Source organism: Anomaloglossus baeobatrachus, chromosome 7 (assembly GCF_048569485.1).
Source record: "Anomaloglossus baeobatrachus isolate aAnoBae1 chromosome 7, aAnoBae1.hap1, whole genome shotgun sequence".
NCBI lineage: Eukaryota > Metazoa > Chordata > Amphibia > Anura > Aromobatidae > Anomaloglossus > Anomaloglossus baeobatrachus.
In genome coordinates this window covers 137,835,345-137,857,011 of record NC_134359.1, presented here as the reverse complement: position 1 = coordinate 137,857,011, position 21,667 = coordinate 137,835,345, and the positions used below count along the sequence as shown (strand labels likewise).

General features: G+C 48.3%; 1 protein-coding gene across 4 annotated transcripts in view; it reads left to right on the top strand.

Moving 5' to 3' along the window:
- Positions 1 to 21,667, top strand: part of METTL21A (methyltransferase 21A, HSPA lysine) — a 69,404-nt gene that overhangs the window by 2,570 nt on the left and 45,167 nt on the right. The window contains exon 1 of one of the 4 annotated variants that reach the window (XM_075317726.1): positions 943 to 1,032. The exons of the other annotated variants lie outside the window; for them this stretch is intronic. The gene's annotated coding sequence lies outside the window, so the exon portion shown is untranslated. Of the gene's footprint in view, positions 1 to 942; positions 1,033 to 21,667 lie in introns of those variants that run through there. 4 annotated transcript variants of the gene reach the window in all.

Sequence of the window (21,667 nt, the reverse complement as noted above, 5' to 3'; positions counted from 1 at the left end):
GCGGGGCGGGGGCAGCTCAGAGCCCCGGGATAATGGGCGGAGATACTGCTGTGCACAAAGTGCATTGTAATCAGTAGATCTTGGAATAATAATTTCCACAATCTGATATTATAGAAAATGTTCCTGTGCTGAGATAATCTTATATATGTTCCCTGCTGTGTAATGGCCGTGTCTGACCATACAGCGACACTGTGATTATACCACATCACCTGGGCAGAGGAGGGAGGGGGAGTATACAGATAGAATCATCTATGATCCTGTGCTGTGCTGTCTGTGAGGTAAAGCATAATTCCATGTTGTAATCTCTTTATATTTTTTTTTTTACTCCCACCCCCTGTCCAGGAGATGTGGTATGATCAGACCATGTCCCCCTGTGGTCAGACATGGCCATTACACAGTATATAGCAGGGGCACATATACAAGATTATCTCAACACAGGAACATTATATATAACATCCGATTGTGGAAATTATTATTATTCCAAGATCTATTGATTCCAATATACTGTGTGCACAGGTACAGCAGACTAGGGTGATGATACTTCTCTCCTGGACGGCACGGCCCCCCACTCTGCAGCCCTTGGCCATCTCAGTGTTTAGTACACTTTCTATATATTTTATTCAGCCTGTTGGGGTCATGCAAAGCCCTGTAACCTGTTTCTATAATCAGAGAATAACTTTATTCCTCTCGCATGCGTTTTTGTACCATGTGTTTTGTTTTTTTTTGTTTTTTTTAATGAGGTCAATGGGTGGATGAGCTTAAAAAAAAAAGCAGGAAAAAACTGCATCAAAAAATGCACTATGAGCACAGCGCTTAAGATTTCCTTTCACTTGCCAGCCTGCATTGCTTGCACTGTAGGCCAGCAGTTTTCCCGCCTCTTACTGACCGGCTGCCTCTCTTCTGTCTGCTATACTGCATACAGGCATAAGTGGAGGAGCAGACACTGAGCGCCCACCTCTAGCCATCTCCAGGCTCCACTGTTAGAAGTGGATTACAATCGACAACAGTCCGTGGTCAGCAATTCAGCCAAAAGTGAGACACTAATAACTTCTAAGCAAAGTGATCTGTGGATTCTCTATTTCTAGATTGTAACGTGGGTAGAGATGAGCTGCTGTAATGTCTGTAATACAATACACACAGAAACACAATGGACTCCTGCTCTCTTGTCTCTTTATAGCACTAAAGGTACCGTCTCACTAAACGACGTACCAGCGATTCCGACCACGATACGACCTGGTCAGGATCGTTGGTACATTGCTACAGGGCCGCTAGTGAGCTGTCAAACAGATCTTCCCAACGACCAGCCACCAGCGACTCGTGTAATGATGCTTCGCTTGGTAACCAGGGTAAATATCGGGTAACTAAGCAAAGCGCTTTGCTTTGTTACCTGATATTTACCCTAGTTACCAGCGTACACCGCTTACAGGCTGCCAGCGCTGGCTCCCTGTATACGTAGCTAGGGTACACATCGGGTTACTAAGCAAAACACTTTGCTTAGTTACCCGATATTTACCCTGATTACCAGTGTACGCTGCTTACACAGAGTCGGTGCTCATTGGTCTTCCGCCGTCAAACACACCGATCCGTGCTGCACAGCAGGAGACCAACGAGCAAAAAATGAACCAGAACAGTGTAGCAATCAGCGATTTCATAGCAGGGGCCAGGTCGCTGCTTAGTGTCACACACAGCGAGATCGCTGATGAGGTCACTGGTACATCACAAAACCTGTGATCTCACTATGTGAGAAGTACCCCATAGTCAAAAGCATGGAGAGCATTGTTCTTCAGTACTGAGCAGTGCAGCTGTGAATCCAGCTCTTTGATAGATAAACACATACAAACTTGTTGGCATCCTCCACTTATTATTTGGTTGTACACCCTTTGGAATAAATAACTGCAATCATCTTATAATGATGAACAAGCTTCTTACACCTCTTCACTGGAATTTTGGACTCTTCTTTTACAAACTGCTCCAGGTCTTTCATATTTGAAGGCTGACTTCTCCCAACAGCAATCTTAAGATCTTTCCACAGGAGTACAATGGGTTTTAGATCTGGACTCATTGCTGCCACTTCAGAGCTCTCCAGGACTTAAGGGCGCTTTACACGCAGCGACATCGCTAGCGATGTCACTCATGAAAGCACGCTCCCCCGTCGTTTGTGCGTCATGGGCAAATCACTGCCCGCGGTGAACAATATCGCTAGGATGCGTCACAGATATTAGTTTCCTAGAGCCGTCACTGTGTGCGGCGAACAACCTCTTTTTTAAGGGGGAGGTTCGTGCGACGTCACACAGCGGCCCATCAATAGAAGCTGAGGAGCGAAGAGCAGCCGCATTAACGACATGCCCACCTCGTGGCTGGAGGACGCAGGTACGTTGTTGTTCGTCGTTCCCAGGGTGTCACACATAGTGATGTGTGCTGCCTCAGGAACGACTAACAACCTGCGTCCTGCACCAGCAACGATATTTGGGAAATGAACGACGTGTCAACGATTAGGTGAGTATTTTTGATCGTTAGCGGTTGCTCGTAGGGGTCACACGCAACAACGTTGCTAACGAGGCCGGATGTGTGTCATGAATTCCGTGACCCCCAACGACATCTCGTTAGCGATGTCGTTGCGTGTGAAGCGGCCTTTAGTTTCCATCCATTTGTGAGGGCTTCTTGAAGTATGTTTGGGTCATTTTCCTGATGGAAGCCCCATGACCTGGGATGGAAACCCAGCTATCGGACACTGGCCACTACATTGCAACCCAAAATACTTTGGTAATGTTCGGATTTCATGATGCCTTGCACACAGTCAAGGCACCCAGAGTCAGAAGCAAAACAACGCTAAAACATCTTTGAACTTCTGCCATATTTATCTGTAGGTACTGTGTTCTTTGTAGGTCTCATTCCATTTTCGGTAAACAGTAGAATAATGTGCTTTACCAAAAAGCTCTATCTTTGTCTCGTCTGTCCAAAAGACGCTTTTCCATAAGGATTTTGGCTTAACCCCTTCAGCCCCAGGCGATTTTTCGTTTTTTTTCCTTCCCTCCTTCCAACAGCCATAACCATAATTTTTTTATTTTTCTGGCAATATAGCTATATGAGGACTTTTGCAGGACGAGTTGTACTTTTGAATTACACCATTCATTTTGCCCCATATTGTACTGGAAAACAGGAAAAAAAGTTCAACTGTAGTGAAATTGCAAAAATGCAATTGCACGATTGTTTTGAGTTTTGTTTTTATTTACAGTTTTCACTATTTTGAAAAATCGACCTGGCATTATGATTCCCCAGGTCAGTGCGGGTTTGTAGATGACAAACATGTATAGTTCTACTTTTATCAAAGTGGTGCAAAAAAAATCAGAAGTTTATAAAAAAAATGAATGAATAAATTAAATAAAATTGCCCTTTTGTCCCCATTTTCCGAGACCTGTAGTGTTCTCATTTTTCGGTATCTGGGGCTCATTGACAGCTTTTCTTTTGCATCCTGAGCTGACGTTTTTAATTATACAATTTTTGGGTAGACGCAATGTTTTGCTAGCCTGTTATTACATTTTAATGCAATGTTGTGGCAATCAAAAAACTGTAATTTTTGTGTTTCAATTTTTTTTTCTCTTTGAAGTTTACTGAGCAGGTTAATTAATTTTATATTTTGATAGATCTCGGGCATTTCTGAACACGGTGATACCAAATATGTATAGTTATAATTATTATTATTGTTTTCAATGGGGCAAAGGGGGGGTGAACTTCTTGTTTTTTTTATTTTTTTTTAATCCTTTTGTTTTTGTTTTTTTACTGATTTCTCTAGGGGACTTTATGATTTCACAGTCCGATCGCTTTTGCTGATCAGTGCAATGCTTCAGCATCCCTGTGATCAGCATAATGCTGTTCCTGTGAGTGCCAGCATTCACGGAAAGTGAGTCATGGCGGTAACAGGGGTCATCATCTGAATCCGCTCTGCCATGCCAACACATTGGCACCCTGTGATCGTGTCACAGGGCTGCCGATGGCAGCAGGGAACAGCGCGATCCCCGGCGTAGTGCATTAAATAGCGCTGTCAGAGTTTGATACTGTGATCTATGGGGTTAAAAGATGCAGGTGGAGCTCCAATCCACCCACTCCTGTTTGCCTCACTTGTCTGCTGATCTGATCAGATCAGCGGACATGTGGGGATTACCGCCAGCTTGCTGCACGTGCCCGCAGTAATAGGACAGACACAGGCAAGGACGTACTGGTACGTCCTTGGTCGGGAATGGGTTAATCACATATTTTGGCAAACTGCAGTCTTGCTTTTTTAATTTATGTTTGTGTCAGCAGTGGGGTCCTCCTGGGTCTCCTGCCATAGTGTTTTATTTCATTCAAATGTCGACGAATAGCTCGTGCTGAGACTGCAGAACTAGTGATGGGCAAACCATGTGCTGTAAGAAAAAAAAAAAAAAAAAAGCACATTACTACAAAACATTGAAAAAATTGTTTATAAGAACTGAAGTCCTCAGTGGTTGATACCTTTTTAATGGCTAACTGAAAAGATGGTTATAATAGCAAGCATTCGAGACTACTCAGGTCTCTTCATCAGGCATGGTATAACACAAAACCTGAAGAGTCACATATTTATACACAACAGAACATAGAATAGTGCAGTAAAAAAAAAAAAAGTTATATGAAACAGAACTATTTCAAAGTGGAGAGGGAGAAGGGGTTAAACCCGCGCAATCCGCCAGTAATCCAGAAGGATATGTTGATAAATTAAACAATCTTTTATTCCATGGGTCTACGCGTTTCAAGGTCTAAGACCTCTTCTTCAGGACCAGAATGTTGATTTTCTGGTCCTGAAGAAGAGGTCTTAGACCTTGAAACGCGTAGACCCATGGAATAAAAGATAGTTTAATTTATCAACATCTCCTTCTGGATTACTGGCGGATTACGCGGGTTTAACCCCTTCTCCCTCTCCACTTTGAAGTCTGAAACACGTGGGGCCGCAGCAGCCGCCATTATCTCATGCTATCTGTGGTGGTTGTGACCTCTCACAACCTCAATCGGTGAGTGCATTTACCATTTGCCAACCGTGTGTTTAATCTGATAAAACCCTATCAGCGCTTCTCTTTTCTAGCTTATCTACAGAACTATCACTATGGCAGGGGGGGCTCTCAGCACTTTACTGCAGTTGAATGCTTTGCGGCGCCGCAAAGCATTCAACTGCAGTAAAGCCATGTCAGCAGCGGCTCCGTGCACCAGACAAGATCACCGAGGGGGTTTATGTGCCTGCGGTCTGAAAGAATCTGCTGAGGGCACCGCGGGAACGGAGAAGATGTGAGAAGAATTTTTATTGTGTGTAACAAAACTGCATAATAGGGGCCAAGAAGGAGCCCAGTAGGAGGACATTACTAAACAATGGGCACATTACTGCGGGGGACATTACTAAACAATGGGCACATTACTGCAGGGTACATAACTAAATAATGGGGACATTACTGCAGGGGACATTACTAAACACTGATCACATTACTCAAGTCAGTTTATACTGGAGTATATACGGTATATCCCAAACTCTATATTTCTTTATCGTTCCTTTGGGAGACCCAGACCATGGGTGTTTAGCTTCTGCCTCCGGAGGACACACAAAGTACTACACTTAAAAGTGTAGCTCCTCCCTCTGAGCTTATACACCCCCTGGTAGCCAGTCCTAGCCAGTTTATTGCTTTGTGTCAGGAGGCATACATCCACACATGCATTCTCATCTGATTTGTTTGACTTTTGGAAAGAGTTTGAAGAAAAGCGTCTGGACTCCCGGCATGTCCCTTCTCACCCCACTGTGTCGGCGGTGTTGTTAAGGTTGATTTACAAGGCTGAAGCCTTACATGCTGTGCTCCTTCACCATCCCTTCTGGGCTCTGGCTTGAAGTGGGAGCCAGCACGGTCTCCATTCCTGGCAGGAGTCCGGTCTCTATCCACAGCCCCTTGAGGATTCTGTTGGACCGGAGCACTCATCCCCAGGGACATGGCCCTGCGTCTCAGCAGCTAAGTACCTGAGACGTTTATGTTGGGGGTCCCGGTTCTTTATTGCATGGGGAGAGTATGCTGTATGTGATTGTTTTTAACTTTTCCGGCGGGTTCTCCAGCTTTTGCCAGAGAACCGCGCCGATGGTGCCTGCTTGTCGGCCTCGCCGATTAAATTTAGGCCCCGGCTTCGCCGGAGGCCTAGTTTTGTTTTCCTGCCCTCGCATGTCACTCATGCAGAGGGACAGGTTCGGCTCCTCCCGGCGGCCGTTCTACACAGGGGAGGGACAAAAAAGTGGTGACAGGTTCCTTTAATTAGAAGTCTTTTTTTAATCCTTCATATTGGAGTTTTGCATTATACAGGGCTGGTTAGGCAGGAAATTTGGGCATACAGGTTGATTGCTGCGGGGTTGGAGGGCAGAGGGGACCTGACAGGTTCCTTTTAACTATTATAGATATGAGGCACATATCACCCACAAGAACTAACCCCATTACCAGAAATGCTCCCGATGCGTCTCTTCCTGAGTCATCGGGGAGAACTGCTGGTAACATCCAAAATGTACATCCACATAGGCTGGGTAATACTGCGCAGCAGCGGCCATCAGTGAGGCTGCTCAGATGCTTTCTATCACCTTTTGGTTACTACTCTTGTATATAATCCACCCTCAGAGCATAAATCTGTGCGTATTAAATCTACCACATTATCTATAGCGCTATCGGCCGGGGATAGGGGTTTCTAGTAATATATTTTGTGCATGTTGTCTTTTCTGCCAGGAGCCTTATCTTTTTAAATATTATTTTAAAGGTTCTGTTTTCACTGACCTAGCTGTAATAACATTATCTGGTCAGTAATTTTGCTCTCATTGAGTTCTTTTTGGGATTTATATTAATTGCATATTACAGTGATATGAAAAAGTTTGGGCACCCCTATTAATGTTAATTTTTTTTCTTTATAAATTTGGGTTTTTGCAACAGCTATTTCAGTTTCATAAATCTAATAACTGATGGACTGAGTAATATTTCTGGATTGAAATGAGGTTTATTGTACTAACAGAAAATGTGCAATCCGCATTTAAACAAAATTTGACCGGTGCAAAAGTATGGGCACCTTAACATAAAAGTGACATTAATATTTTGTAGATCCTCCTTTTGCAAAAATAACAGCCTCTAGTCGCTTCCTGTAGCTTTTAATGAGTTCCTGGATCCTGGATGAAGGTATATTTGACCATTCCTGTTTACAAAACAATTCCAGTTCAGTTAAGTTTGATGGTCGCTGAGCATGGACAGCCCGCTTCAAATCATCCCACAGATGTTCAATGATATTCAGGTCTGGGGACTGGGATGGCCATTCCAGAACATTGTAATTGTTCCTCTGCATGAATGCCTGAGTAGATTTGGAGCGGTGTTTGGATCATTGTGTTGCTGAAATATCCATCCCCTGCATAACTTCAACTTCATCACTGATTCTTGCACATTATTGTCAAGAATCTGCTGATACTGAGTTGAATCCATGCGACCCTCAACTTTAACAAGATTCCCGGTGCTGGCATTGGCCACACAGCCCCAAAGCATGATGGAACCTCCACCAAATTTTACTGTGGGTAGCAAGTGCTTTTCTTGGCCTGCCACTTCTGGGCTTAACAAGAACTGTACCTGTGTTCTTCCATTTCCTTACTATGTTCCTCACAGTGGAAACTGACAGTTTAAATCTCTGAGACACCTTTTTGTATCCTTCCCCTGAACAACTATGTTGAATAATCTTTGTTTTCAGATCATTTGAGAGTTGTTTTGAGGAGCCCATGATGCCACTCTTCATAGGAGATTCAAATAGGAGAACAACTTGCAAGTGGCCACCTTAAATACCTTTTCTCATGATTGGATACACCTGCCTATGGAGTTCAAAGCTCAATGAGGTTACAAAACCAATTTAGTGCTTTAGTAAGCCAGTAAAAAGTAGTTAGGAGTGTTCAAATTAAGAAATTGATAAGGGTGCCCATACTTTTGCACCGGTCAAATTTTATTTAAATGCGGATTGCACATTTTCTGTTAGTACAATAAACCTCATTTCAATCCAGAAATATTACTGAGTCCATCAGTTATTAGATATATGAAACTGAAATAGCTGTTGCAAAACCCAAATTGTTATAAAGAAAAAAGGTTAACATTAATAGGGGTGCCCAAACTTTTTCATATGACTGTACTATTGATTTGTGCAGTACTCTATATGTGAATTTGGTTGGGGTTTTTTTAGGCCATTTTAGACTTAACCCCCATGTAAAAATCTGCTATGGATAATTTTGAGCTCTTACAGATAGTAGTTTGGGATTTTTATGTCAGTGATGTCTCCTTTCAGTGTCATCTTGTTCATGTCTTCCATTTACACGTTGCCTGTGACAGTGACAATAGTGCGATAGTCCAGTCCGGTGAATCAGGCCTTGTCACTTCCCAGCAGGGTGGGATTCTGGACGGGCTGATCTGAATACAGACACTACACATTCATTGTCAATTTCAGAAAATATGTTAACAATGCAAATCTTTAATAACTTGCAACAAATGGCTGCTTCCTTTATTAGACTAATTTTGTTTTAACCAGACAGACTTGTCTATAGAACGTATAATTTTATCTTCTAGATATACTTTGACTATATGTATCTTTATAATTTCGGCATTCAGAGATTTTTAAGAGCGTTCCAGCATGTAACATTACTAGAACACTCACTTAATCTTCAGCAAGTGTGCATAATTATTTGGCAACTAAATGTCACGGGGTGTGAGGGGATAGCAGAGGACCCGGGCTCCTAGACTGGCCCTCAGGCTAGAGGGTGTTAGCTGTTCCTAATTCCAGAGATACTTCTAAGGTGATGTGTGGGCCGCTTTCCTTGCCCTGCTCCTGGCAAGCCCTGATCTTATACCCCCACCCCAGGGGAGGACCGGGACAGGAGTGGTTGAACCTGCAGATATAGACAAACGGGGAAACCAAAAGCAATAGCACACACATAGATACAAGACCATATGTGATAAGGAGGAAATAAAGAGTAGGGAGGACATAACCAGACGACGAGAGGATTTCCACAGCACACAATAAATCACCAGCAACTGGAACACATCAGCACACGGAGCAGTTTAGCAAAAACTATAGTATGCATGGGAAGACAAAAAAGAAGAGGGAGAATATGAGCACCACCAATAATTACACGGCATGGGAAGACAGGCTCCACCATCTTAGGCTGCTTTCACACCTCCGGTTTTAGCAGAGCCGGCCAATCCGGCTCTAAAACCTATGCAACGGATGCGGCGACAAAACCACATCCTTTTGCATAAGTTTTTGATATGCGGCCCGTCCGGTTTTTGCCACTTGCGGCAGGCTACTGAGCATGCACAGTGGAAAAAAACGCATGTGGCGGCCGGATGCGGTGTTTGCCGCAGGACGCCGCATGCGGCAGCCATAGGCATGCATTGCAAATTGCGCTGCATCGGCTAAATCTGCCGCATGTGGCAAAAACCGGACCGAACGCAAGCCCATGCGGCACAATACGGCACTAATGTAAGTCTATGCAAAAAAACCGCAAGCGGCGGCAAAAAAAAAACGGTTGCGGTTTTCCTGCAAAGAGCCGGATTGTGCCGCACAGGAAAAATCGGATGTGTGAAAGCAGCCTTAAAAAGGCAGAGAGTAACTGTGATAGGTCTCCCACAACATGTGATCTAAGAGGTAACCAGCAGGCTAGAAGAAATTAACTCCTGCAAGCCCATTCACTAATGAGCACACAGCTGGTTGATGCCTGAGCCTGTCTGTGCAACTCAGAAGCACCAGAGAAGGCATAGTGTAGAATTTAAGATTCTGCAGTGTGATCAGTGTGAAATACTGCCATGGCACTTGGCGAGTTTAGAGCCAAAAACCGCGTTACACTATTAATGTGCAGAATTATGCATCTAAATGAAAAACACATTTTTCCATCTTAGTTGTTTATTTTCATCTGATAAAGGAGTTGTCAATTAGTCGGACATCCCCCTCCTGAATCACAATGTTTTTCCAAAGTAAATTAAAAACATCTGTGCTCACCTCCAATGCCAATGCTGTTCCAGCGGTTTTGACAGTGGCTCTCCCGAGGACTGCGTGACATTGGCAGCAGGGATCACGTGACATAATCAGCCCTGGTTTCATTCTCCCCTTTTTCAGACGTAATTGACCTCTAGAAGGAGTGAGATAGCAGCTGTAGCTCTCTCTCAGAAGGAGGGGAGCGTAAAACTAGCACTGAATGGCCACATGAATCACTCGACATTACAATGTTACGTGATCCACTTGAGAGTCCGTGTCGACACCCCTGGAACAGCACTGGCACCGGAGGCGAGTACAGATGTCATTATTTTACTCTGGGAAAATATTCTGTTTGAGAAGGGGTGGTCAGAGAAGCGGACAACCCCTAGACAGTGAGAATAATAACTCAAAATATCTAAAAATACATTTCTGATATTTCAAAAAAATATATGTAACCAACATAGCCAACCTTCATTTCAATAATAGTCATAAACCTTCCATCCATGGAGTCTGCCAGTTTCTACATCTGTTGGCAATCAGCTGTTTAGGCCGCACCAACCACAGCCTCCCAGATCTCAGTAGGACCTAGGTCAGGAAGGGGTCATATAATTATGCTTTCATTTTTAAAGTGAACCTGTCAGGTGCAATATGCACCCAGAACTACGAGCAGTTCTGGGTGCATATTGCTAATCCCTGCCTAACCGTCGCTGTATACACTAGCATAGATAAAGAGATCTTTAGAAAAAAGTAGTTCTAAAGATTCTTATAATGAGCACAGGAAGTAGTTGCAAGGGCATTAGTTCCTGCACTCATCCCGCCCTCTTAGCATGGTAGCACACCCACAGGGCTGATTAGAAGTCCTGGCCCTCTAATAAGCTAAGAGGGCAGAATGAGTGCATGAACTAACACCCTTGCGACTAGACCCTGCACTCATTAGCAGATCATAAAAAAGGCAGTGGTGGGGAACCTCTGGCCTGTGGGCCACATGTGGCTCGCGATGACCTTACCTGCGGCCCCTGGGAAGATTCCAGGGGGGCCATAGTGCTCGGGTGGCCGCCTCGGTCTTACCGCCATATGTGCTGCTTGTGCGTAGCAATGTGCTCAGGACTTACTGTGTGGGCGGGGTAAACGCTCTTCGCCTCCGTCCCACAGCAGCTTCACTGCTTCCAGTGGTGTCTGCCCGCCCTCCGGTGCTGTGTGCCTGGGACCCACCCCCCCGGTGCTTTGTGCCTGCTCTCCAGTGCTTGCTGTCTGCCCTCCCAGTGCTGTTTGTCACCCCCAGTGTTGTATTCCCTCCAATGCCGTGTACCACCCCAAGTGCTGTTTACCTGCTAGTGATGTCTGTGTTATGCAAGTGCTGGCCGTGCTCCCCTCGAGTGATGTCTGTGCCCCCCTCGAGTGATGTCTGTGACCTCTGTCTCCTGTGATATATATATATATACAGCAGTCCCTGTGTCTCCTATGTGATGTACTGTATATGCCCCCTGCCCCTCCAGTGATTTATATACAGCAGTCCCTGTGTCTGTTATGTGATGTATATGCTTTACCAATCTTTTTAACACAAAGAGTTGACTGCACTCCAGACCGAGACAAACCTGGAAAAGCAGCTAAGAAACATAAGTATCACCAAACATCACATTCGCGCTAAAGAGAAGTGTTTCGCCCGGGGACCAGGGGTACTCAGATCCGGGCCACAGAGTCACTTCTGTGGGTATCACGATGGCGTGACCCGGTCTGTGATCCCAGGCTCCACAGAAAAGGGGATTTGGTAAGGGGAATTGTTATAGTTCGTGACGCCACCCACGGTTGTGGTGATTTCACCACCGCTGCTCAATACGGGGATCCCGGGGATAGTGAAGTGGAGCAGCTAGATGTTGTGTTGCCCCTCCGTGGGTAGGGGCTGGTTGTCCCGGGGCCCGGTGATGGGGTAAGCAGGGGGCAGGGCGCAGTGCTGCAGTGCGGTGCCCGAGGGCACGGGTGTACTCACAAGAAAGTCACACGGAGTCACTGGTGAACTAAGAATTGCCGGTGTCCGCGGCCTCCGGTACGGGGGTGTTAGAGTCCCACACACGGTGCAGCAGCCCTTGTTGTTTCCTTCCCTGCAGCAAAGTGCCTTTTCTCCTCTCTCTCTTCCTCTTTCTCCTCAGCCGGGAACGGGGAAGTTACTCCCCTGTAGTGATCCGGGTACCCAGGTACCGAGGGGCCACCGCCCGGCTCCGGCTACCTGTTCTGGCCCCTTCCTCACTACGGCCTGCCCCGGCCCTTTTGGAGAACACTTCACTCCCAGCCGGGAGCTAAACTCCAGACCTCTGTTCTCTCTGACCTCTCCACACTCTCTGCCCCAGCCCCTCCCCTCTCCTCTGCTTTTCCCTTACACTGGGGGCTGTGCTTGTTTGGCTGCACCAGTGTGAGATCATATTACCAAGGAGGATTAACTCTTTATGTGACAACCTGGCTGTGCCAGGGCGTCACACACCCCCCTGGTAAAACACGGCCCGTCCTCGGGCCGGCTAGGCACCGACATTTTATTAAACTGGAAAAGAATAAAACATTTTAAACATTTTCAATCTTCCCACAGCGGGATGCACATTGCTTCAACGTTGCAACAACAAATAACACTTTTAATAATAACTGTGTAACGGGTCCTTCAGTCACCCACCCAAACAACCTAGCCTTGGTGCTGCCCCTAAAACCCAGGCAGCACCCCTTGACCCCAGTCCAGGAACAGCCCCAAATTGGTCAACGGGACCGGTACTTCGCTGCCGTTGCGGCCGGGCGGACTGCCGGAGCCGTCGTCATCTCCGTCGCGGCCGGGCGGACTGCCGGGGCCGGTGGCAGGGTGGTGACAAAGGTGAGGCCTGGGGACCCCAGGTCTGGGTCCTCCCCAACAGGTGCTGCGGGCTCCGCTACCGGTAACAGAGGTAACGGGTCGGTGCATCGCTGCGGCGGCCTCTCCAGGAACCAAATGCTGGCAGAGTCCTGGCATCCCTGCCTTTACAGTCCTCGTCACATAAGCTGCGGTTCCTTCTTTCTGCTCCCCCCTGGTACTCGGGAGCAGTCCTTCCAGCAGCTTTTAAAGTTTCTCTTTTCGCTTCCGGTCCTCCGGAGCTTCACTTCCGCCCGCGTTCTCAGGGGGCGGAGCCTCTTTTTCGCGCCCACCGCTCGGAGAAGAAGGCGCCAAGTTGTTGTTTTTGGCGCCTAAAATGGCGGCTAAAATGGCGGACTTCTGGATTTTTCCTCAGCGGGACGCCGCTGACGGACGGGGCAAGGCGCACTTCCTCCAGGTGACTGGATGGGTTCGATCCTGTTCGTGACGCCAAATGTTTCGCCCGGGGACCAGGGGTACTCAGATCCGGGCCACAGAGTCACTTCTGTGGGTATCACGATGGCATGACCCGGTCTGTGATCCCAGGCTCCACAGAAAAGGGGATTTGGTAAGGGGAATTGTTATAGTTCGTGACGCCACCCACTGTTGTGGTGATTTCACCACCGCTGCTCAATACGGGGATCCCGGGGATAGTGAAGTGGAGCAGCTAGATGTTGTGTTGCCCCTCCGTGGGTAGGGGCTGGTTGTCCCGGGGCCCGGTGATGGGGTAAGCAGGGGGCAGGGCGCAGTGCTGCAGTGCGGTGCCCGAGGGCACGGGTGTACTCACAAGAAAGTCACACGGAGTCACTGGTGAACTAAGAATTGCCGGTGTCCGCGGCCTCCGGTACGGGGGTGTTAGAGTCCCACACACAGTGCAGCAGCCCTTGTTTCCTTCCCTGCAGCAAAGTGCCTTTTCTCCTCTCTCTCTTCCTCTTTCTCCTCAGCCGGGAACGGGGAAGTTACTCCCCTGTAGTGATCCGGGTACCCAGGTACCGAGGGGCCACCGCCCGGCTCCGGCTACCTGTTCTGGCCCCTTCCTCACTACGGCCTGCCCCGGCCCTTTTGGAGAACACTTCACTCCCAGCCGGGAGCTAAACTCCAGACCTCTGTTCTCTCTGACCTCTCCACACTCTCTGCCCCAGCCCCTCCCCTCTCCTCTGCTTTTCCCTTACACTGGGGGCTGTGCTTGTTTGGCTGCACCAGTGTGAGATCATATTACCAAGGAGGATTAACTCTTTATGTGACAACCTGGCTGTGCCAGGGCGTCACAGAAGCAGCTCCAGCCACCATATTAGTGATGAGTTAATTAATTTATTGACTAATTATAGCCGGGTCATTTTCACATTGATAATTTTGTGCAACCCCCGAAGGTTGGTAGAAATTTCCAAATGGCTCCCGGCAGAAAAAAAGTTCCCCACCCCTGCTTTAAGGCCTTTAGTGATAGCCGAGCATTGGAGACTTCAATGCTGCGATGGAGCAGTGTCCTGCATAAAAATCATGGTTTTCTTGAAAGATGCAACTTTTTCCTGTACCACATTACTGAAGAAAGTGTCTTCTAAAAACTGGCAGTAGGTTTGGGGGTTTATTTTGAGTTCACCTGAAAATGTCCGACTAAGGCTAGGTTCACGTTTCCGTTGTTTTGCATCAGTCACATACGTTGCTTGACGCTTGTGACTGATGCATTGTACAACGGATGACAAGAATTAGAATTCATTGTCGGACTCCGTTGGAAAAGAGAGAACGATCAGCTGATCGTTCACAATAGCCGGCCGGCTTTTGAGAGTGAACAGATGATCTCCCGGCGGCCGGCTAATGAGAGCGATCAGCTGATCGCTCACAGCAGCCGTCCGCCGGGTGATCAGCCGATCGCTCACAGCAGCCGGCCGCCGGGTGATTAGCCGATCGCTCACAGCAGCCGGCCGCCGGGTGATCAGCTGATCGCTGACAGCAGCCGGGTGATCAGCCGATCGCTACCAGCAGCCGGCTGCCGGGTGATCAGCCGATCGCTGACAGCAGCCGGCTGCCGGGTGATCAGCCGATCGCTGACAGCAGCCGGGTGATCAGCCGATCGCTGACAGCAGCCGGCTGCCGGGTGATCAGCCGATCGCTGACAGCAGCCGGCTGCCGGGTGATCAGCCGATCGCTGACAGCAGCCGGCTGCCGGGTGATCAGCCGATCGCTGACAGCAGCCGGCTGCCGGGTGATCAGCCGATCGCTGACAGCAGCCGGCTGCCGGGTGATCAGCCGTTCGCTGACAGCAGCCGGCTGCCGGGTGATCAGCCGTTCGCTGACAGCAGCCGGCTGCCGGGTGATCAGCCGATCGCTGACAGCAGCCGGCTGCCGGGTGATCAGCCGATCGCTCACAGCAGCCGGCCACCGGGTGATCAGCTGATCGTTCAGCCGCCGAGAATGTGTGCGAGGGGCGGAGTGGGTGGAGCCGAGCGGGGCCATGGCGCTGAGGACGTCAGTGTCGGGGACTGTATGGCTGGGGACAGGTGTGTGTGTGTGTGTGTACATGCCGAGTGCGGGAGGGGCGGAGCCGAGCGGGGAAGTGTCGGGCTCCCTGCACACGTAGCCAGCGTAAATATCAGGTAACTAAGCAAAGCACTTTCCTTGGTTACCCGATATTTACCTTTTGGTTACCAGCGTACACCGCTTAGCGCAGACTCCTTGCACACGTAGCCTGGGTAAATATCGGGTAACTAAGCAAAGCGCATTGCTTAGTAACCCGATGTGTACCCTGGTTACGTGTGCAGGAAGCCAGAGAGAACATGCGTAGCGAAGTCCTACGGCTTGCGCTGCTCAAAAAACGTTACAGGCTGCGTTCCTGCCGCCCAACGGTCAGTCGTTCAACGACTGATCAGTCGGGCGGAGGATGCAATGCAGCATCATCAGTCACAATCCGCCGCTCATACAAGTCTATGGGAACAACGCAATCCGCCAAATGGATTCCATTGTTTACCAGAGCCGTGGATTGTGACTGATACAAATTGGCGAAATGTGAACCTAGCCTAACTCATTATTAATAAGCCCATTGCAGAACCCCACCTCTACTTTGTTGGTGTCTGAGTTGAAGTGCAGGTCTGTGCCTGTTATTGATTCTATCACCAAATCCATCTGGTCCTCAAGAATTGCTCTGAACGCATCAGTCCATAAAACCTTTAAAAAATCTGTCTTTGGATAGTTTTTGGCCCAGTCTTGATGACTCCTCTTCTGTGACTTCCTCAGTGGCGGTGGGGTTTCAGCCTCCCTTACCTCGGCCATGTCCCTGAGCAGTGAACACCTTGCACTTCTGGGGCTCCAGGGAGGCTGCAGCTCTGGAATATGACAGCTCTGGAGGATAATGGGTTCCGGTTGCTTCACGTTTTGATTTATTCTCAAATCTTTGGCAGTTATTGTGTCTTACTTTTTCAACATGTTTTTTGTGGCCCTGTTGATTTGCAACAAAACTATTTACAATTTTGTGATCGTGTCTCGATGTCTAGCAATCTGAAGAGTGATACATCTGTGTAATATTTGTAGACATTGACCTTCCAGCGTCAGCTAACTCTTAAGCCTTGTGCGCACTAGGCGTTTTTGCTGCGTTTTTAGCGGCATTTTTGCTCTGAAAACACAGGACATTGCTTCCCCAGCAATGTCTATGAGTTTTCATTTTTGCTGTCCGGACACAGCGTTTTTTTTAGCTGCGTTTTTGTGGTGACCACAAAAACGCAGCATGTCAATTATTTCTGCGTTTTTCACTGCGTTTTTCACCCATTGAATTCAATGAGATGTTCAAAAACGCATATAGCTGCGTTTCTATGACTAAAAATGCAGCTATAAATGCAAGGGGTGGGTACTAAAGTGACGTGTACAGGAAGAGGATTCCTTCTGTTGGTAAACACAGAAGCATGAATCCTCCCGGTACCGTCACCGCTGCGTCCACCTCCAGTCCTGTGCATGTCAGCTCCCGTGCGGCGTCATGTCTGGGCGGGAGGTGGAGGCAGCGGTGAAAACAAAAGTGAACAGTAGAAATAAAAATGTCATACTCACCTGTCTGCAGACTCCCGGTGCCATGTCCGCTCCCAGCTCCTCTCCCGGTACCGCCGCTTCGGCTGTGTGCAGTCTCCCTGGGCACGTACGATGCCTGCAGGACCTGGCGATGGATCACCTGATGCAGTCACCTGACGCATCAGCTGATCGTAATTCTCGCGGTGTCGCCGGCTTTTTAGCGCCCGGCCGGCTTAATTTATCAGCTGATCCTGCCGTCAGGAGACTTCATCAGCTGATTACTGGCAGCTCCTGCAGCGATGGGACAGGATCAGACTCTCATCCGATCGCTCCAGGAGCTGCCGGTAATCAGCACTGACATGACTCAGTATTTTTTTTTTTTTTTTCTACTGATGCATCAGCTGATTGTATAATCGGCTTTTATACAATCAGCTGATTTGTGATGTGATTCACGTCCTTTAACCTGAAACATCATCTGATCGCTTTGCCTTCCAGCAAACCGATCAGATGATCTTGGATCCAGATTGGACGGCGCGGGACCCTTGACCCAGGATTACTGCGGAGGGGGGTTCTTTATTTCAATAAAGATGGAGTCACTAATTGTGTTGTGTTTTATTTCTAATAAAAATATTTTTCTGTGTGTTGTGTTTCTTTTTATCTTTACTAGAAATTCATGGTGGCCATGTCTAATATTGGCGTGACACCATGAATTTCGGACTTAGGGCCAGCTGATAATATACAGCTAGCCCTAACCCCATTATTACCCAGCGAGCCACCGTCACCAGGGCAGCTGGAAGAGTTGGATGCAGTGCCAGAAGATGGCGCTTCTATGAAAGCGCCATTTTCTGGGGTGGCTGCGGACTGCAATTCGTAACGGGGGTGCCCAGAAAGCATGGGCACCCTGCGCTGTGGATTCCAATCCACAACTGCCTAGTTGTACCCGGCTGGACACAAAAATTAGGCGAAGCTCGCGTCATATTTTTTTTTTTTTTTTTTTTTTATATTTAGTGGATGGAGTATGCTGAGCCTTGTAGTTCTGCTCCCCCTGACTCTCCCTCCAGCATACAGTCCTGGATGGAGCATGCTGAGCCTTGTAGTTCTGCAGCTGTCTGCTCTCCTGCATACACTAGTGGAGAATGAAGAACATATCGAAGAAGTAAATGACATCAGACCTTTTTTTTTTTTCATCAACAATCTTTAATGCCATTGTTCACTGATTAAAAACGCACCAAAACGCGGTAAAAACGCATGCGTATTTGCCGCGTTTTTTGCCGCGGGTGCGTTTTTAAGACAAAAACGCACATAAAAACGCAGTGAGAAAAAAACGCCTAGTGCGCACATACCCTTAACTTAGCTCATTTTGCCCTGATTTTGCACACCTTGATAAAGGGTGTGGATATCCTTATACCACACCCTCCTTCATCCAATAAACAACAAGTTTATACAGCCTGCAGCTGGGTAATCTGCACAAAATGAGGTCAAAATACTCCCCAAATAATTGTGCACCGTGTACACACCCTAGAGAAACCAAGTAAAGTGTTGAAAAGTAGTGTAAATGTGGCAGCGTTCCTGCCCGGGCCCTTATAAAGGCACAGTCTCATGATTATATATTATTACCACTGTCATCTCATGCAAAGCTGAGCATTTTTTGATTGGAGCAATTTAAAAAAAAAAAAAAGCTCCTCACTTTATCTATGGCGCTATATCTTTGTTTTGGCGCCCCCTACTGTTCTTTAGATTTTTTTTTTTTCTTATCCCAAGTAAATTGCTATTGACTATTTGCTACAAAATCTGCAGGCGCCATAGATAAAGTGAGAATATCAAAAGTTGTATACTCCCCTAATGCCGCCCCCATGACAATACCATTCTCTGGTCACAGAACACTGGAGGTCTGTGATTGGCTGCAGAGGTCAGGAAAGGCACAGCACCAATAAAATATCTGGTGACTCCATTCCAGTCACCTGACCTCTTCAGCCAATCACAGACCTTCAGTGTCCTGTGACCAAAGAACGGTATTGTCATGTCTTCAATGCTGCACAGACCACCAGAGCAGCTTGGCTAGATCCACGAGGGCGACAACAATGGGCTTACATTTTGTTATTTTTTTTCCCCATCCATCATGCCTGCAGAGTTTTTAAGCAGTCACTACTGTAGAGAAAGATCATTTTATGAGCTCCTTTCAGATGCCTACACATATATATATATTTACACATATGGGTATGTATGTATATATTTGTGTGTACAGTATATTGGCATTCATAAATATGTATCCATACTTTTGCCTGCATACGCTATGGCAGATAAGTACACACTTACCTCTTCTGACAAGGGCCAGCAGGACATGGCTGAAGTTTGGAGATGCTGAGCTCCACCTGCCCACCCTCCAGTTCCTTTCTCCTTCCCCTATGTGATCTGCTACGGTAGTTAATGCTGCCGGCCTGCTGGTGAAAGATGAGCATCACCCATGTAATGTCCATTTTTCACCAGCAGATGGCAGACAGCATCAGTTCCAGATTATACAGACTTGAAGGGACCCTATCACCAGATTTTTCCCATATAGCTGCAGCTACCACCAGTAAGCTCTAATATACAGAAGTCTAGAGTACTGTATATAAGTGCCCAAGCTGATCTGTATAACATAAAAAACACCTTATATTCTACTCACCTGCGGGGTGGTCCAGTCCAATTGTGGTCGCTGATCTTGATCCGGCACCTCCTCTCTGCTTGCAATCACCGTCCTTCTTCCCAGCTCTGTGTGACTAACGCGTCCTATGTCATCCACACAATGTCATCCATTGCGCACCCGCACTTTTCTTTGCCCTGCTCAGGGCAGAACAAAGTATTGTAGTGCGCATGTGGTCTTTGACCTTTCCTTGCACCTGCACATTACAGTTCTTTGCTCTGCCCTCAGTAGGGTAGAGAGAAATGTGTAGGAGTACAATGGTAGACTCTGTGTGGGTGACGTAGGACGCATCATCCACATGGAGCTGGGAAGGAGGACAGCAATGGATGGAAGAGAGGAGGCAGCGGACAGTGACCAGCGATGCCCATCGGAGCTTATTGGTGCTGGCTGAAGTTTATATGGGGAGAACCTGGTGACAGGTTTCCTTTTAAAGCACCACTCCAGAGGCCGCGGGTTCCAGCATTGGAGTGGGGCTTTAAATGTAAGCCCTCTGTCTTATACTCACCTTCCAGTGTGTTCATACTTTACTGACATTGCTCTGGTCCCACAACACCATCTTGTGCCCGTAACATCTGACTGGAAGAAACTCAGAAATTAAGTCACAGTTGCTTGATGCATCTCTATGAGAAACAGAACGAGGCTCTCATAGAGAACCATTGAAGAGTGACCTACTGCGTGCTCCATGAAACAGTGTGGCTGCCGGACAGTCACTTTTCAGCACAATCCGACTGGAGCAGCACTAAACTACGATGAAGGCGGCGGAAGTTGAGTATTGAATGGCTCAGGGAACAGATTTATAGCACCACTGCAGCATGGAGTGGTGCAATTCGAGAGGTTTATTGACTAGTAAGTATCACTTCCTCCCTCTCACATGGAGGAATGAGGCTGCTAAATCTTTTATCATTTTCTTTCAAACTACAGAAGTGAATTTAGGCTAGTTTCACACTTGCGTTGAACGGCATCCGTTGCATTGCGTTGTGTGATGGATGCAACGGATTCATTGCATATAATGGCATAACGGATGCAACGGATTGTACAAAACAACGGAAAGCTTTTTTGTTTTTATTTTTTTTTTCTTCTTTACAGTTTTACCGGCAGCAGACTATTGTGAACGATCAGCTGATCACCCGGTGGCCGGGCGCTCAGCTGATCGCTCTCACATGCCGGCGGCCGGGCGCTCAGCTGATCGCTCTCACATGCCGGCGGCTGGGTGCTCAGCTGATCGCTCTCACATGCCGGCAGCTGGGAGCTCTGCTGATCGCTCTCACATGCCGGCGGCTGGGCGCTCTGCTGATCGCTCTCACATGCCGGCGGCTGGGCGCTCTGCTGATCACTCTCACATGCCGGCTGCCGGGCACTCTGCTGATCGCTTTCACATGACGGCGGCCGGGCGCTCAGCTGAGAGCTCTCACATGCCGGCGGCTGGGTGCTCAGCTGATCGCTCTCACATACCGGGTGCTCAGCTGAGTGCTCTCACATGCCGGCGGCCGGGCACTCAGCTGAGTGCTCTCACGTGCCGGCGGCCGGGCGCTCAGCTGATCGCTCTCACATGCCGGCGGCTGGGCGCTCAGCTGATCGCTCTCACATGCCGGCGGCTGGGCGCTCTGCTGATCACTCTCACATGCCGGCTGCCGGGCGCTCTGCTGATCGCTTTCACATGCCAGCGGCCGGGCGCTCAGCTGAGAGCTCTCACATGCCGGCGGCCGGGCGCTCAGCTGATCGCTCTCACATGCCGGCGGCCGGGCGCTCAGCTGATCGCTGTCACATGCCGGCAGCAGGGCGCTCAGCTGATCGCTGTCACATGCCGGTGGCTGGGCGCTCAGCTGATCGCTGTCACATGCCGGTGGCTGGGCGCTCAGCTGATCGCTGTCACATGCCAGCGGCTGGGTGCTCAGCTGATGGCTCTCACATGCCGGCGGCTGGGCGCTCAGCTGATGGCTCTCACATGCCGGCGGCTGGGCGCTCAGCTGATGGCTCTCACATGTCGGCGGCTGGGCGCTCAGCTGATGGCTCTCACATGCCGGCGGCCGGGCGCTCATCTGATGGCTCTCACATGCCGGCGGCCGGGCGCTCATCTGATGGCTCTCACATGCCGGCGGCCGGGCGCTCAG